At 41.4% G+C, this 18,182-nt stretch overlaps 1 long non-coding RNA gene across 1 annotated transcript in view; it reads left to right on the top strand.

Annotated features, from left to right (window-relative positions):
- The window catches only part of LOC141134451 (uncharacterized), a 115,641-nt gene extending 100,913 nt beyond the window's left edge, over positions 1-14,728 (top strand). Inside the window, exon 3 of the long non-coding RNA XR_012243155.1 lies at positions 14,042-14,728. This is a non-coding gene — a long non-coding RNA (uncharacterized lncRNA). The remainder of the gene's footprint in view (positions 1-14,041) is intronic.
- Positions 14,729-18,182: the final 3,454 nt, after the last annotated feature.

Raw genomic sequence — 18,182 nt, 5'->3', positions numbered from 1 at the left:
TAATCATACATCTTACTTTTTAAACATTTTTGTTATGTTTTTCCTTCTGGGTTATTAATAGACAATGCCATTAAGCATAGATTTTCTGGGTAAAAGTGCTTTTTCGGGGGGTTCTAAATAAGGTATCCTTTGTTGCTAACCTTTTTATTTTTTCCTTTTTTTGATCACTCTTTATTTTCATTCTTATTTTTCATTTTCTTTTCTGAGAGGGGGACTTTTAAAATTTTTCAATTTCTTCCTTAATAGTTTGGGAATCACATATGCTTTAAAATCCATGCCAACACATGATATATTTTTGCCACACATGAAGAAGACCAGAAGTCGCTGCTGGCTATACAAATCTATTTCTATTTTTTATCCTGTGCAGTATTTTTACCTCTCTCCCCCTCTTTAGTCTTCGCCTGTTTGTTTGCTAATTAATCATCATAGTGGCCCATGATGCAATATATACCCTCCCTACCACAGGGATATCCTTATCTCCATGACTAAGCCCTGTGGGTGGGGCAAAACATGTCAGGGTGTGTGGCCTGGATGGAGTTAGTCTGGGGCTACAATCACTTATTACATGCTGGGCTTTTATAGTGTGCGGTGACTGAGATTTTTATCTACAGTATTTGTTCTATGGACCATTTCTTTTTTTTATTCTATGGTATGCTTTATGTCCTATTAATGGATACATAACTAGATTAAAAGAGGGATCATTTTTATATCTGGCAACACTTATAGAGTCATGCTCTAATAAAATGGGCACACATTTTCCTGATTTTGCTGCAGATAATACTGCGAACACTGGTCAGGAAGAATGTGATTTTCTTTTCCGCATTCCAATTATTACCAAAAACCATTGCTCAAAAAAGCCTTGTCAAACTATTCAACCCACTGAGCACTATTCACTTGTAGGGATGAGCCGAACACCCCTGGTTCGGTTCGCATCAGAACATTCGAACGGACCGAAAGTTCGCACGAACTTTCGAACCCCGTTAAAGTCTATGGGACTTGAACGTGAGAAATCAAAAGTGCAAATTTTAAAGGCTAATATGCAAGTCATTGTCCTTAATAGGGTTTGGGGACCCGGGTCCTGCCCCAGGGTACATGTATCAATGCAAAAAAAAGTTTTGAAAACGGCCGTTTTTTTCGGGAGCAGTGATTTTAATGATGCTTAAAGTGAAAAAAATAAAAGTGAAATATCCCTTTAAATATCGTGCCTGGGTGGTGTCTATATTATGCCTGTAAAGTGGCGCATGTGTTTCCCGTGTTTAGAACAGTCCCTGCTTAAAATGATATTTCTAAAGGAAAAAAAGTAATTTAAAACAGCTTGCGGCTTTAATGTCATGTCTGGTCCCGGCAATATGGATAAAAATCATTGAGAAACCCCCCCAGCCTATTACCAGCCCCTTTGGCTCTTGTATGGATATTAAGGGGAACCCCGCACCCAAATAAAAAAAAGGAAAGGCGTGGGGCCCCCAGGCCCTATATACTCTGAACAGCAGTATACAGGCGGTGCGAACAAGACAGGGACTGTAGGTTTCCTTTTGGAGGTCAGCCAGCCAAGCACTGGCATTATATGACCGGCGGAAATGCACACAGAATTTCCTGGCCTGCCTCAGGACATCCTGTAAGCCAGGGTACCTGCCCAAGAACCGCTGCACCACCAAGTTAAGGACGTGAGCCAAACAGGGCACATGGGTCAGTTGTCCCTGTCGGAGGGTGGAGAGGAGGTTGGTGCCATTGTCGCAAACCACCATTCCTGGCTTAAGCTGGCATGGCGTCAACCACCTCTGAGCCTGCCCCTGCAGAGCTGACAGAATTTCTTCCCCAGTGTGGCTCCTGTCCCCCAAGCATGCCAGCTCAAGCACCGCCTGGCATCTTTTTTCCTGCATGCTTGCGTAGCCCCTTGAACGCCTACGAAGCACCGCTGGTTCAGAGGACAAATCAGCACAAGAAGAGGCCATGGAGGAAGAAGAAGAGGAGGGGGTGGAGGAGAGAGGTGTAGCAGAATCACCACTAGTAGAATTTTGGAGACATGGTGGCGGAACAACCTCCAACACTACTGCACCCTGTCCTGCATCCTTCCCAGCTGCCACCAGAGTCACCCAGTGCACGGTGAAAGATAGGTAACATCCCTGTCCATGCCTGCTGGACCATGAGTCAGCGGTAATATGCACCTTATCGGTGACCGCCCTGTCCAGCGAGGCATGGACATTGCCTTCCACATGCCGGTAGAGAACCAGAAGCACATTCCACAAACTCGCGGAAGGGGGCAGAGTCTACCAACTGAAAAGGCAGCAGTTGAAGTGCTAGCAATTTAGCCAAGCTAGCATTCCAACGCTGGGCATGTGGATGGCTGGGAGCGAACTTCTTTTGCCGGTGGAGCAACTGGGGTAGGGAAATCTGCCTGCTAGATTCGGACGTTGGTGTACCGATAGCAGATTGCCCGCAAGTACTTGGCAGTGGCACACCTAATTCTACACCTTCATTCCTCTCAGTGCAGGTTTCTGAGAGGACTGAAAGTATAGTGGGGTTAAAGACCCTAGATGATGAGGAGGAGCAAGGAGAGGTCCGCCTTGTTCTATGGTGTGGGTCTTTTAGGTAGTGTTGCCAACAGGCTGCATGGGAGCTTGATATATGTCTGATTAAGCATGTGGTGCCCAAGCGCTTGCTGTCTAGTCCACGCTTGATACTTCAGACATATGTTGCAAATAGCAACGGTTCAATCTGTTGCACACGTCTCAAAAAAGGCCCACACCAAAGAACTTTTGGAAAAATGCACGGAGTCACCAGCACCCTGCACTTGCGGAGCTCTGCGGTGTGATGCAGTCGGTTGGCTGCCCTTAAACTGGCCCCTGGAGGGCATCCTGCCTCTTTGGAGATGTGCCTCCTCCTCCTCCGCCTCCCCCTCCTCCTCTCTCCTATCAGGCACCCACTTAGAGTCAGTGAGCTCATCATCCCCTCCCTCCTCGTCACTGGAGCAAACCTGGCAGTATGCTGCAGCTGGGGGAACATGACTGCCAGTTTGTTGTCCTTCTTGGGCAACCCCTCTCTCTGGGCTCATGTTACTGCCTTCCTCAAGCTGGGTACCATCATTGGAAACTTCAAAACGCTGCGCATCCTCCTGCAGCATGTACCCGACACTGTGGTCGAACAGTTCGGGAGACTCCTCTGGTGGGGCTAGCGAAGGAGTAACTGATGATGACCTTGAGTCCAAGGAATAGGCTGCTTTGGCACCTTCATTGGCAGCCAAAGTAGTCTGGGTGACAGAGGATGAGGAGGATGAGGATGGCTTGGTCATCCACTCTACCAACTCTTCGGCATGTTGTGGCTCAACACGGCCAGCTGCCGAGGAAAAAGGACAAGCGCGTCCCACGGCCACGTGCTGATGAGGATGCACCATGTCCATGACCAGCACTGTTGCCTCTAGACACAGAGCCTGCTTGCCCTTTTTTATTGGCCTGTGACTGTCTGCCTCTCCTTGTTGGCCTTCCAGACATACTGTCTATTATGTATTGGAATAGGTACACAGGGAATGGCCTGCAGTGAGATGTAGCTGCACAAAGCTGGGATGTATATCTATACTGATTATACTGCAGCTAGCTGAATGAGCCTGCCTGCTTTTAGTATTATTAGGAAGAAAACAACAGGAATTGTCTGCAGTGAGCTTTAGCTGCACACTGTGCCCAGTATACAGTACACTAATATACTGCAGCTAGCTGAACCAACTGCCTGCCTGTGGTATTATTAGGAAGAGAACACCAGCAATTGTCTGCAGTTAGCTTTAGTTGCACACTGTGCACAGGATACAGTACACTGACTGAAAATACTGCAGCTGCCTGTCTGTGGTATTATTAGGAAGAGAACACCAGCAACTGTCTGCAGTTAGCTTTAGTTGCATACTGTGCACAGGATACAGTACACTGACTGAAAATACTGCAGCTGCCTGCCTGTAAGTATATTAGGAAGAGGATAACAGGAACGGATCTAGCTAAACTGAATACAGTGTATATATTATATATTTTATATATACACATATATATATACATACACAACACCTGGGATGCATATATATATACTAAATACACTGACTGCAGCTAACTGACTTGCCTGCCTGCTCTATTTACCTCAAATGAAATGACACTGTCTCTCTATCTATCTCTCAGTACACCGGAACACACTACTCAAGGCCAACTTCCAGGCGGCCTTATATAGTGTGGGGTGTGTACTAAATCCCCTGAGGCATAATTGGCAAAAGCCACCCTGCCTTTGGCAAATTATGGCTCTCAGTTCTTACCGCGCTGTGATTGGCCAAAGCATGTGGGTCATAGTGCATGCTTGGTCAATCATCAACCAGCAATGCACTGCGATGCTGCAGTGAATTATGGGCTGTGATGCGCCACTCGAATTTGGCGCAAACGGCCCATAATGTTCATAATTCGACGAACGGTTGAATGACCGATGTTCGAGTCGAACTTACGTTCGACTCGAACTCGAAGCTCATCCCTATTCACTTGTGTCTGGATGGATGGAAAACAGAGCCCTGGAGGAAAGTGTACTGCTCAGTATAATGTATAAGGTTTATCAACCTTGCTTTAGCCCTAATATTGTCAGTACAGTTATTCTATCCAAATGTTACTGTGGATGGCATCGCTTCTATATGCCTTCCCTATTTCTGATAAAAAAAAAAAAAATGACAGATAGGAAATATTTCATGCAAACATGCAATATCAGGATCCTACTATCTCTTAACTCGCACTTGAACTCACCTCTACCACTTTGTAAAATAATTTAACACAAAGATAAAATATGTGTACAGTAGCTGCATTTCTAAGTTTGTTGAATGTCAAATTCAGATAAGATATATTTCTCAGATCAAACAAATGCACAGGTTGGCAGTAAAAGAAAGGTTTGTATGTCAAAAAAATGTTCAAAGTTCAAGACTGAAACATAATTTTCCATGCTGTTTTTTACTTTAACCTTCCACAAACTGTTATAAAAAAATATAATACTATCAGGAGTCAACAAATCAAAATCAAGTAAAATAATTATCAGTCAAGAACAACTTATTATTATTATGTATCATTTTGTGGGCCTGCCTACTGCAGATTAATGAGCAGGGGAATTATTAGAATGAAAGGAATTTATAGTGCTTTTAAACATTCTTAATTAATTAAATAATACTAAAACCTAAATAAATATATTTTTTTAACCAGGTAAATATGAATATTTTATATTTACATATCCAGTTAGCAGGGGGATCTTTAGATTTAATTCCACATGTCATGTGTCTGTTTGTTAGCTGCTCTTAAAACAAAAACAAAAAAACTGTTGTTTACAGGGTCCACTAGCTCAAGCTCATCTACACACACAGATGAATGAGTGAGATGAGTAGTCCATAGCTCCCTTCCCTGTTCTGCTCTGGGAACTCACATTAAATTACAGATGTGAACAGCTTTTGCTGTTCTGTTACATTAGAAAACTGCTGTGCTGTCTCTTTACACAAATTATAATGCTCTAAGAATCCTGTGTTATGAGTGCGTCTGCTGTATATACAAATATGAGTATCACTGTAACTAGATTACCTTGTGCACTCTTAGTAGTTTCTATTGAAGATAATAATCCTGTGCAGCTTCTCCATTATTGGCTTTTTCTGTATGTGTGGGGAATGGGATCCTATGCTATTATGATTGTAAGTGTCTAGAGCTAATATATACAAACATGAGAAATTGCTAAGTGTTTAACAGTTGATCTGTTAGCAAACATCACCTAATAGTTTTATATAGCAGCTTAAATAAAATATTGAAATGTGTTAATATATAGAGGAGTTGATTACTAATAGACCAAAGATTTAAAATACGCAATAACGATAAGATATTGCCTCAGTTGAGAGTTTTTCTTGGGATAGGGGTGGGTATCATCATCCATATATCATAGAAATAGGTGCCAGGCGTCACCTCAGAAGTGCCCCTGGAAAAAGGGAGAAAAGTCTGGATTATCTTGGTTACTTCAAGGACATAGACAAGGATATGTATAGTTTTATATAAAATAAATTTAATACAATATAGAATATAAAAATATTGTGGGGGGCCCATGTGTGGCTTCTGATCATGGCAAATGTGTGAGACTCCAGCTCCGTCCCTTGCCGACTCTCCAGGACTCCCGCTACCCGACAACAGCCACGGGAGTCACCTCCCCATACTCCCGCAACTGCCATGCATCTCATGGCCAAAATAGGATATCAGCGGCACACATATATTTCCGCATTTCCTGGGCCACGGACTTCCTGCACCATGGATCACTACCTACTCAGGCCTGCATCCCCAGCCTCAAGTACTCAAGATGACGTGCCAGACCCACCAGAACACCACGCACCTGAGGAAAGTACCCTCTTTGATAACCACCGCACTTAAGCTCAGGGATCTCTAACCCCCTCTAACAGCAGAAGTGTTAGATGCAAAACTGCATTCTCTGCTCCAGAACCTGACTCACAATATTGGTGGGGAAACTTGCTAATGAACTGAGAGGGGAAATTGTACAATTGGGAGAGAGCACTGACACCCTGGAGACAAAGTTTGATGAACTTATACAGTATGTACAGGTCCTGGAAGAGGATAATGCTGCTTTAAAACACACTGTCAGCCAGCTCCAAGCCAAACAGGAAGACCTGGAGAATAGGGAGCACAGAAAAAATCTGCGGTGGTATCCCAGAAACAGTGGAAGACCAGGACCTCAGTCCCTACCTACCGAGCCTATTCAACATAGTAGCTCCCAATATCACTGATATTGACTGGTGATTAGATCACAGGTCACTAGCTCCCAAACACCCAGCTGGGGCATACCCGCGGTACATAATTGTCTGCTTCCATTATTACGACAGCAAAGAAGCTCTAACTATTGCTACCTGCAATAAATCCAGGCTCGATTTCAAAAGGTCCAAGATCCAGATCTTCAGTGATCTTTCCCCTATTACTCTTGCAAAATGAAGGAGCCTTCGCCCTGTAACACTCCACCTCCAGGCTCACAAAGTTGTATATCTCTGGGGTCTCCCCTTTTACCTCTCTGCTTCCTGCAATGGCATACAGTATTCTATACGTGACCTCCAGGAAAGTGACACCCTCCTGCGCAACTTGGGCCTTCCATCCCTCCCCGAAGAAGATCCTGTACAGCTTCCTGCTACTCCTAAACCAACGTCAGCTCCAAGTCACATCTGGGCCCCAGTGCGACAGAGGCATCACAAATCTACCTTCACACCTCAGAGGTGCCGTTTGTCCAGATTCCCAACCTGATAGACAGATAGACACCAGTGCAAATTTTGTTTATGATCTCTGATTTTTCCTGGCTCCCTGACATTTTTTTTATGTGGCCAGTGTCCCCAATGCCCCATGCCCATGGGGTGCATCACTTGTTGCAACTATTCCATCCTGGTTATATGTTTAATCCTTTATCTGTTTAACCACATTATTTTGCATTCCAGGCTCTCATATTCGGGAACATGGTGAGGGACACTCCCTCCCCATTTTTTGGAAGTCCCCATGCCCCTCTTCCTAATCCAAGGCTTTGGCCCTGGCTCCCTGGAGGCTCCCTACCCTCCAGGTTTCTTTTTGGATACATTTATTTTTTATTGTTCCTTTTTTCCTCCTTTTTTCAGGTCTTTTTTTTTTGACCTGTGGCTGCTACACTTCATGGACCTAATGCATACATGTTATTGTGCTACTGTTTTCCCAAGTCTTACTTTATTGTTTTTTACCCTTTACATGGTCCACACATCATGGAATGTTCTACCTAATATATACTATGCTGTATATCATTTGCCTTTGAAATGGATTTAGTTAACATGGTGCTGAAGTTCCTTACCTGTAATGTTAAAGGCTTAAACTCTATTCAAAAGAGATGGCTATCTTTGGAAGAGTTTACATTTTTTGGGGCTGATGTGATTATGATCCAGGAGACTCATTTCTGCCCTGGGGGGTCCTTTAAATTTCCCAGCAAATGCTTCCCGACAGCTTTTATAGCCTCTGACCCTTCTGGGAAAGCAGGAGTGGTGATTTTAATTAAGCGCTCATGCCCCCTGTGAATCAAATCTTCATATTTAGAACCCCATGGCAGATTTATTATCTTGGATTGCACATTCCTCGCCCATTCTCTTACTTTAGTTATGAATATATAGAGTCTAGGGTTGGGACTTTAAAGGCACAACAATATTAAACTACAAAAAGGTAAGTTTGTTTAGGGTTTTTTTATTTATAAAGTATAAAAAGACAATGGACAACATAGATGTTTAAAAACATATCAGACTAGGCATAGAACCTAATATTAGTATACCGTATGGAACCTATCCTGCGAGCTTGTATAGTCCCATCCCTAGACTCTATATATTCATAACTATAATGTTGGGGACGCTGGCACAATTTTTTACCTAGTACCTGCAGAGTCACCCTGCATCTTGAGGTACTTTAGCACTAGGCTCCCTGTTTAACATTCTCTTACTTTAGTTAATGCCTGTGCTCCTAACTTAGACAAATTCTCCCAACCCTTTACGATCATAGGCGAAGATTTTAATATGACTATGTCCCCTGGCAAAGATAGATGTTTACTATTTCCCTCCACGGTGGCTTCTACAGTCAACCGTCTCTCGGCCTCCTTCCGTAAACTCATAAGAGCACGTAATCTCCTAGATGTTTTGGAGAATTAAGCACCCCACACATAAGCAGTATACATTCTACTCTCATCCCCATAAGCTTTACTCTAGACTGAACCACTTCTTTGTATCCTTCCCCCTTTTGACGTCTATGGTTTCCTCAGAAATGAATCCCATAACCTGGTCTGATCACTCTATGTTCACCTAGACATTGCCCTATCCTCCGCCTAGCTCAGAACATGCCATTGGCGTCTCAATGAATCCTTGCTCCATATCACGGAGACTAGAGACCACCTATGCAGCAGCCTGTCTGAGTTCCTCCAACTCAAAGAGAACATGGTCTCGGAGACCTCCACCTTGTGGGAAGCACATAAGGCTGTCTTCCGGGGTCAATGTATTTCTACGGGCTCCTGCTTGAAAAAAGATGCAGTGTTCCAACGCTCTTCTATTCTGTCCAAACTCTGTAAAGCTGAGAGGCTCTTGGTGTCTTCCCTCACGGTGATTAGGCTCCGAGCCGTTATTTTTCTACGAAACCAGTTCCGATCCCTGGATAGGAAGAGAATTGATAAATCTCTTCTGTGGTCCAAACAGAAATTCTACGGGTATTCTAACAAACCTCACAGAATGCTGGTGAATAAATTGAAACCTCGCCCCTTCTATTCATCCCCAGATTTTCTCATGCAAACTAATGGTACCCCCACTTACTGCCCTCTTACCATGTCCAAAGTATTTGAGAATTTTATCACAAATTATATAACTGTCTAAAAACAGACACCAACTACCACTTCACACAAGAAAACTTTGATTCCTTTTTTGAATCCTGACACCTGCCCATCTCTCATCCTTGAGTTCTGCGGTTATGCCCGAAGAATTGGCTGAAGTAGTCAAAAACCTCACAACTTTTAAATCCCTGGATGGCCTACCTTACTCTTATTATAAAACTTTCCTCCCAATTTTAACCCCCCATCTGATATCTCTATTTCCTCATTGCTAAAAGGAACTCTACCCCACCCCCAATTTATTCAGGCTCATATCTCAGTGATCCCAAAACCTGGTAAAGATCCCTCCCTCCCTGACAATTATAGACCCATAGCTTTGCTTAATTCTGAATACAAGATCTTAACAAAAATTTGGGCCAACAGACTCTAAGTAATCCCTAGACTCATACACAAGGATCAAGTAGGATTTGTACCCACTGGATATGCTTCAGCGCGGATGACAGTTCTTTTATAAGTAAGGGCGGAGCCACACGGTGATGTACCCGGGTGACCCCGCCCCCCTATGACTTCTTAATGGCTTCCCCATGGCGTCAGAGGTCATCCGTGCTGAAGCGTCATAAGGCGGGTGCCTACCGTGGAGGCGGATCTTTTTTATTTTATTTTTTGGTCCGTCGGTGGAGCCATAGAAGATAATGAATGGACTTCGTGGGACATTTTTATTTTTTTATTTTTTAATAAAGGACTTGTCAAAAGGTGTGTCTTGTTTCTTTTTAACATTTTGACACTTTTCTGTGAAATGGTACGGGTACAATGTACCCGTTACCATTTCAAACAGGGGGGCTGGGATCTGGGGGTCCCCTTGTTAAAGGGGCTTCCAGATTCTGATAAGACCCCCACAACCACCAGGCAAGGGTTGTGGGGATGAGGCCCTTGTTCCCCTCAACATGGGGAGAGTGCTTTGGGGTAGTCTTGGCCTGGTATGGTTCAGAAGGGGGGGCGCTCTCTCATCCCCCCCTCTTTTCCTGCGGCCTGCAAGGTTGCACGCTTGGATAAGGGTCTGGTATGGATTTTTGGGGGGACCCCCACACCCATTTTTTTAATTTGGCGCAGGGTTCCCCTTAAAAACCATACCAGACTTTAAGGGTCTGGTATGGATTTTAAGGGGGACCCCTACGCCATTAAAAAAAAAAATTGGCACAGGGTTCCCCTTAATATCCATACCAGACCTAAAGGGCCTGGTATGGAATTTGGGGGGACCCCCACGTAATTTTTTAAAAAATTTTGGTTCAGGGTTCCCCTTAATATTCATACCAGACCCAAAGGGCCTGGTAATGGACTGGGGGGATCCCATGCCATTTTTTTCAATGACCTTTATCTGTATTGCCAGGACCCGACAATTCATTATAGCCGCGAGTACTTTTATATGACTTTTTTCCAACACGGGAAAAATGTGCCACTTTACAGGCATACTAAAGACACACCCCAGGTACGAAATTTAAAGGAATATTTCACTTTTATTGTTTCACTTTAAGCATTATTAAAATCACTGCTCCCGAAAAAACAGCCATTTTTAAAAAAATTTTTTGCATTGATACATGTCCCCTGGGGCAGGACCCAGGTCCCCAAACACTTTTTATGACAATACCATGCATATAAGCCTTTAAAATTAGCACTTTTGATTTCTCCCATAGACAATTCATTATAGCCGCGAGTACTTTTAAATTACTTTTTTTCCTTTAGAAATGTCATTTTGTGCAGGGACTGTTCTAAACATGGGGAAAATGTGCCACTTTACAGGCTTCACTTTAAGCATTATTAAAATCACTGCTCCTGAAAAAACGGACGTTTTTAAAACTTTTTTTTTGCATTGATACATGTCCCCTGGGGCAGGACCCAGGTCCCCAAACACTTTTTATGACAATAAATGGCATATTAACCCTTAAAATTAGCACTTTTGATTCTTCACATTCGTGTCCCACAGACTTAAACGTCATAAACGGTGTTCGCGTGTTCAAACAAATTTTTCGCCTGTTCGCATGTTCTGCTGCGAACCGAACCGGGGGGTGTTAGGCTCATCCCTAGTAAGCAGTGCCTATGTATCCTTCTCAGAACTCACATCAATCTCATATGATATTAAAGAAAATAACCTTCATGTTTTGAAATATATATCAATGTTATAAATAATGGTTTAAACACGAAATTATGATTATGATTTATATCAATAGATGCTTATGACTGGCTCCTTCTGAAAAAGCAGCAATTTCTGCAAAACTAGTTAGGGACAATCACCAAGATGCATCATATTTGATACCCCACTTCAACACTGGGGGTCACCTTCATTTCATTCTTTGTATAATCGTTTGAAGCAGTATACAAGACTGTAATTATCAATTGTATCTAACTATTTTGTCAATGTGGTTTTGTCCCACAATGTCTTTATATTCTATATATTATTATCTTTCTTTTATATAAAACTATACATATCCTTGTCTATGTCCTTGAGGTACCAAGATAGTCCAAACTTTTCTTCCTTTTTCCAGGGGCACTTCTGAGGTGACCCCAGGCACCTATTTCTAAAATACGCAATAAAAAAAGATGGATAACATCTGTTTATAAACCTATAAACATAAGAAAAATGTAAAATATGCCTGACCAAAAATCATTAAATCTTCCCTTAAATAAAATTGATTAAAGCAAGTCTCTTATGTGCTTTAATAAATTAAAAAAGAAAGCATCTGACAGAAATATTTTCCTCAAATATAATCCTGCAAGATATAAAAAAGGTGAAAATGAAATTTAAAAAAAAAAATGAAAATAGGGCACTCACACATAGGGAAAAAAAGTAGAACAAGAAGATCTTTTCTTTGAAAAAAGAAGAATCAACAGCGTTTACATTAAGAAAATGCTTTACAGAAGAAATAAGAAAAGAAAGATTGCAAATGCCCTGAACTAAACAACCTCTGTTCTCCCCACTTTCCATTTCAATGTTCTTTAGCATCTGCTATGCATTTCTTGGCAAGCACTAAGCTTTCTTGAATTTAGATTATAATAATGTCAAATTTAATCTGAATATTTTCTGCATTACAGCAAAATAGGAAAATATAAGTGTTTGCTGGGCTTCACTTGATGCAAATTATTTGAGAAACCATAATTTTATTGAAATGATCTGAAAATTAGCTAAATTACATAAAACTGTGTTCTTCTATATTTGCATACTGATTTTATTCTTGTAAATGAATGTGTCTTTTAATAAGCAATGATCACAATCCTAAATGTGATGTGAATTTAATACTCCAAGTCATTATTTACAGACAATAAGGTGGTTCCTCTGATAAGGTTTATCACACTATATTATTATTATACTAATATTTGATATGTAAAAGTTCAACAAGAACAGAAATATGGGCGATGCCACTGATAAGTTAAGCTCTGCAGGCGCTGAGACAGTTACCCTTATTCTGGCCTAGTGAGCTACCGACCTGGAACAAGCATGCAGACACTAAAGTGTGACAAGTCAGAACTTTTGGTCTGAATATTTTTTCCAGACACATGACTTACTATGCAGAGATAAAAAATGGAAATTAAAGTTCCACACTACTGCTAAGAGGTCCAGGTACAACTTTATTTCAATAAAAGTCAGGGGGGACAATCCAAAGAGTACGTGTTTCAAGGGTTCAAAAAATAACCCAACATCAGGGCTTGATTGAAAACATTATGAGTGGAAAAGATGTATATACTGTATATACAATTACAGCAGATTACTGGACTTTATCAGTACCCCAAAGGCTTAAAAAAAATTATAAAAAAAGTCAACTTTTTTTTTAAGCATGGAACATAAAAAACAAAAAAAAACAAACAAAATAAAAATAGCAAAAACTGTAAAAAATGTATAGCTCCAACAATGTGCCTCATTCAATCAATTCAAGGATTACAATAACTGGTAATGAGACCTTTCACAACAAATACAGCGTCAGATGTTATAAAAATGGACTGTGAGGAAATCTAAACATTTTAAAATTCCTCCACATATTCAGCACATGATACTGCTTCCTTGCTAGGACAGAGGCAACAGTCAGAGTATTCTAGATACATACAAAAAATAAATTATGAGACAATACATAAACACAATAACATAAAAAAAACATGATATGGACATACTTCAAAAAATAAGATTAATTTATCCAACAACATATACAAAGAGCGATGCTTGACTCACAAAGACAGCAAGGAATATTGTGCCTCGGATTCACCTGTGTTGCATACTACCTAGCCAATGATTACACCATCTCTAAATATGTTCAGGAAAGACACAAGTTGGTTTTCAAATGGGCCACCTTTCTAAAGGGACAAGATTACCTCAAGTCACTTTGTGTACAAACAGAATGCAATTCATACATCCAGGGGCACATTCTGATGTGGCCAACGTCCACAGTGTCCCTGGATACATGAAAGCGCCAGTTTTGTTTACTCAATTAGGTTACTTTTAACCTAAGCAATGTGTTAAAAGGGCTACCCAAGGAGTACTTTATTTGATGGCATGTGCCTATGGGTCCTACCATGCTGGTTAAACCATTTGTCAATAATGACAAAGAATAAACACATGTATTATTCGAAAAATGGAAAGATGTTGACTTTGATTAGTCGGCATAAAGGCCTATGCCATAGATTCAATACATCTTTAATTTCTTTTTAGGTCAAGAAGGACCCCAGAGGAGGTAACTGGAATAGGAAGGCATAACAACATGAAACAATGTGGCTTGAACAGCTCAATGCCACTGATCCCCCAGGATTGAATGAAAAGCTCACATACAAATCTTTCCATTATTGGGTTTGATATTAGAATAAGGTTTAACTTTGCCTTACCTTGAAGTTACTGGTCTGGTTTGATTTTCAGGTTTTTCTTTTCTCTTTAATCACACATCCTTTGGTTCAAACGTACTGCAAAAAACACGCAGGAGGGTACAACCACCTTGTGCATTACCATTATTAATAAGTTTATTGAATCCACAAATGGATACTCACATACCAATAAGAAACATCAAGCAAAACTGATCTGCTCCAGCTTGGACGCAATGTACTTTGTCCTAGGAACAAATGGTTGGATGGTTGATGTGTTTTGGGGGTCATGCCCCTTTCCTCAAACCATGTCTAGTGTCGCTGTCCATTTGTATAGTAAAAACATGTATAAATATAGTCATCTACAGTACATGTATGCTTTGAAAATTATTTTGTTGTGTTAATTATTTTTTATTATTATCATAATACGTATTGCTTGATGACATTGGCATACAGTGAGTGTGGCTGTTTCATTCCACCCTGGTTGCTGTTGTTTGGGGGAAGTGTGCAACTGTCTGACTGTCTGTTTGCTCTTCCGTATACTTGGTGCTGTTCCTTGCATGCCACCCCCCCCTGTTACCGGTGTAGCTGTTCAGCTCGGCATTCCTTTTCCAGTTTCACTTTTGACACTGTGGGGCTGATTTACTAAGAATAATGCGTTGCACCAGTTCATACCTTAATTGGTGCGCTGGAAAAGTCATTAAACGAACATGTGAATCGGCGCACTTTGAAGCGCAAAACGATAATAAATATGTAAACTGCAACTGGTGCTAGGGTAACTGCGGTTTTCTCATTGATAATAGCGCAAAGCCCAATACAATTGATTAATTTCATCTCATTGGATGTGTCTTGTTAGGCAATTAGTAGGTGTTCTCAGTTAATTAACCCTTTTGATACTAATCTCATTCCTATTACTTCTAATATATCTTTGAAATTTTTTTTTTTTCTATTTTTACCCAAATCTTTCAATATATTACAAAGAACAGAGAAGTGTTTCTAAACCCAATAAATTTATATTTTCAGATCTTGATCTTTAAAGGTGAACATACACTGCAATCAGTTAGATCTTAAAAAAATTTGATTTAGTGCAAGAGCCTGTTTGATGTCCTATAATTTGAATTAATTGTTCAAGTGCGTTATCCTATTACCTATTTTGCTGAACTATCGAGTTTACAGAGATTGGCCAATCAGATTGCATAGTGCATGACCATCTTAAGTGCCAAATTTGGAATGTAGCTGTGCCATGACCCACTTGTATTTTCCTAACGATATTTCTTGGGAATTATACAAGGCACATGAGAAACCACCTGTAGCGCCCTGCTCCTTTTGACCAGGCGCTCTCATGTAAATTTAGTTTTTGGCTGAGCTGTAAACAGCTCAGATTAAATGTATATAGTTTACTGGATCTGTTCTGGAATTGACTTGGTTGTGCAGTTCCCACTGTTTCCAGTAGGTGTCACTGGTGCCACAGGACAGTGTGCGAATAACAACTTAGTGAAACTTTAATGAATATTCTTCTTTCAGAAGCAGCCCAGTGGGAGGTTCCTGGTGCTGTGCATTCTGGGAGAGAGTATTTATGGGACAGATGCCATGTGCTTAGAGGAGTTCTTACCTCGTGGCCCTCCGGGCTGGAGGCTACGTCACTGCAGCTGTGCAAGTAGGCACAGAAGCCTGTCTGGGGCCTACTACCGCAGAGGTGGTTCTTAGGCTGTCTTGCCTGCTAGGGAGAAGCCGAGCCAAGCTGAGGAGATCCAGGGAAGGACCCTTGCTGGAGAGAGCCAGTATGAAGGCTAGTCTCTCAGAAGGGTATGGTGACTTACTTGGCTTAAAGGCTTTATTCTGAAGAGTCTGTAAGTGATCTGCTACAAAAAGGTATCTGCAACTCCCCTTCAACCTCTTTACTGCTACTTCTTTCAAGTTGTTTTTCATTAAAGCATTGAAGAAAAAGAACTAAGTGACTGGTGCATACATTGATGGGTGCAAGGCCCAATATAGACTCTAAGTCTCTGATGTGGTGAAACAACCCAGGGGTGATTCAACAACCCAATTTAAATAAGCAGCTCCTTTGGGAGTCAGTGCTACACACCTATTTTCAAGACATGCTAGAGTGATCAGGAATCTTCAAACTATGGCTCTCCAGCTTTTGCGGAACTACACATCCCATGAGGCATTGTAAAACTCTGACATTCACAGACAGGGCCGTAGTTTGAAGACTCCTATGCGAGACCATTATTATGCCTCCAGAATTGTGAGTGTGGCATCTATCCAACTTCTCTCTGCTGGTGGACACAAGAACCTACATCTATGGATACCTACATCTATGGATATATGTTTGGGCAGCACAGTGGTGTAGTGGTTATCATTTTCACCTAGCAACAAAAAGGGTCGCTGGTTCAAATCCCTCCCGTGACACCATCTGCCTGGAGTTTGCATGTTCTTGCTGTGCCTGTGTGGGTTTCCTCCAGGTACTCTGGTTTCCTCCCACACTCTAAAAATGTGCTGGTAGGTAAATCGGATCCTGTCTAAGTTAGCCCTAATATGTATGAATGTGTGTTAGGGACAAACACCACCCCATGTTAAAAAAAAATGTTCTTAATTTGCAAAGAAGGATCATCTCTTCCTCAGAGAATAGTGAGCGGGGCATGGTGGTGGCAAGAAATTAGCAGCAGTACAAGCAACTTCCTGTAGGGGCGTGATCTCATTCTTGTGTGCTGACCACTGCTTCCGGGAACCAGATATGCGCCACGGGTACATACCTCCGCACACACAGCAGTTGCGCATCCCACATACACAACGGTCACGCATCTAGATGCATTTGGCGCATCTAGTTCCAGGAACCCAATTTTTAGGGAAATTAATAGTAAAGCAGATGCAGATTTCCAGGACTGGAATAACAAATGTTTCTAGTGAAAGGCAACTGGTGTTTTCTATTAAACAAGGACTAAATGGGCCATTGACATGCATCACAGTTTAACTTAGGAATGTGTCTTTGCAAAGTTAAACTAAAATAAATCCTTTCTTGTTTTGTCAGTTTTTAGTGATGTCTGCACCCCTGAGGGTGAAGACACTTCCCAAATTTTGCCACTTCCTCCTTCAAATTTTTTTTTTAACTTAGACTTTTTTTTTTTGAGTTTTAATAGCATTACAAAATCCAAGGAAATGAATAGCAGATATTATTGCAGATAAGGAATCAAAGAGTCAACAGGTAAGTTAGAGTTTTTAAAACTCATCAAAATTTAACTAGGTCTAGTGAAATCGTATAGAAAAGAGGACAGTCGCAGTTTAGTGTTGACCATAAAAAAAGTTTCCTTACTTATGATAACAAATGTAAAACTGTATTTAGTTTCGAACTGTAGTGAAATGGAATATAAAGTTAGAGTGGTTAGTGCAAAAGAATCACAGTATAGGTGGGAACCCAGCATGAATGAGACCTCAGGTGTATAACAATGTGTTTTGGAGGAGCTTTAGGAAAGGCTGATCATTAAAGTTAGCCAGGACCTTTTGGGTGTAGAAGCCAGGTTTTCCAATTCTTTATGAATGATTAGATTTTTATATTTGCTTCAGCGTAGCCATATTCAAGCAGGCAGTTTTCAATCAATATGCGGATTAGGTTTGAAGGTTGAAGGTCAGTATCTTACAATGGCTAAGCGAATGGAAATGAAGATATGTGTAATTAGAATGTTAAGATTAGAAAGCCAGAGGTGAGAGTCCATGCTGAGTAACACCATCTGAGGAGTTAAAGATAAGGAGATGCCTGTAAATGAGATGATGAATGTTACTATGTCTGACCAAAATGTATTCAGCGCAGGGAAGATCCACCAGATGTGTAACATTGACCCATGGTGACCACACTGCCTCCAGCAGGTGGGGGAAGCTGCTTGGTACATGTGGGCCAGTTTAGACGGGGTCAAGGACCGGTTGTGGAAGATTTTATATGCAGTTTCTCAATGGGAGATACAACGTGAGGCTGTATAAGTGGAGTTCAGGGCTAGGTGCCA

This window comes from Aquarana catesbeiana, linkage group LG03 (genome assembly GCF_042186555.1).
Source record: "Aquarana catesbeiana isolate 2022-GZ linkage group LG03, ASM4218655v1, whole genome shotgun sequence".
Classification (NCBI taxonomy): domain Eukaryota; kingdom Metazoa; phylum Chordata; class Amphibia; order Anura; family Ranidae; genus Aquarana; species Aquarana catesbeiana.
The sequence above is the reverse complement of the archived record's forward strand: the minus strand, read 5'-3'. Positions and strand labels throughout refer to the sequence as shown.